A 1,079-nucleotide genomic window follows, 5' to 3' on the forward strand; every position below is an offset into this window, starting at 1 on the left:
GCACTCTAGCCTGGGCGACAGAGTGAGATCTAAAAGAAAGGAACACAAAGAAAGACAGAGAGAAAGAGAGAAGGAAAGAGGGAAGGGAGGGAAGGGAAGGGAAGGGAAAGGAAGGGAAGGGAAGGGAAGGGAAGGGAAGGAGGGAGGGAGGGAGGGAGGAAGGAGGAAGGGAGGGAGCAAGGAAGGAGGAAAAAAGAGAAGGAGGGAGGGATGGGGAGGAGGGGAGGGAGGGAGGGAGGGGAAGGAACAATGACCCATAGTCATCTTATGCATGTCTTGCTCCAGATGTAGAATCAGTCATTTCTCCAAAATGTTTTAGTTTCTTTAAATGGGGAATGTTATTTAGAGGTCACAATCTGGGTGTGAAAGACGTTCATTGCTATTGCATTGGTAATTGTTTGTAAAACTTTTTCTTCAAAAGAGCCAGGGAATATGTATTTTTAGACAAAGTACATCATGAGTTCATACTGATATTCTCAGTTCAAAATTAAGGTTAAAGTAGTTTTAATTAAACTGTTTAAATTTGTATTTCTATTGCTTTTCTTTTATGTGGAAAAGCTTGGTTGATGACAATGTTAAAGTAATTACTTTTTGTTACCCCGTCATATTTGCTAATGATATGGATACATTCTGAGAAATGCATTGTTAGGTGATTTCATTGTTGTGTGAACATCATAGATTGTACTTACACAAACCCAGATGGTATAGCCTACTACACACCTAGGCTATATGCTGTAGCCTATTGTTCCTAGGCTATAAATCTATACAGCATGTTACTGTACTGAATACTGGAAAAGGTCCAGTAAAAATACAATAGGAAAAGTATTTCCCTCACTGGCATCCTGGACATGGGTTGTCTCCAGGAGCACTCAGGCCAGTGGACAGTGAGGGTGCAAGTTACAATTTGGATATAAAACCATTTTTCTAGCTCACCTTAGAGAAGACTGTTGACACACTAATTGGAATGGTTCCAATAGTCTACCTTGCAAGACACTTCAGATTCAAAGAATTTCCTTTGTAAAAACAACAAGCGAGGCATCACAGTTTTCCATTTACATCAACAACTTCAAGTTCTAACC

This window comes from Rhinopithecus roxellana, chromosome 2 (genome assembly GCF_007565055.1).
Source record: "Rhinopithecus roxellana isolate Shanxi Qingling chromosome 2, ASM756505v1, whole genome shotgun sequence".
NCBI lineage: Eukaryota > Metazoa > Chordata > Mammalia > Primates > Cercopithecidae > Rhinopithecus > Rhinopithecus roxellana.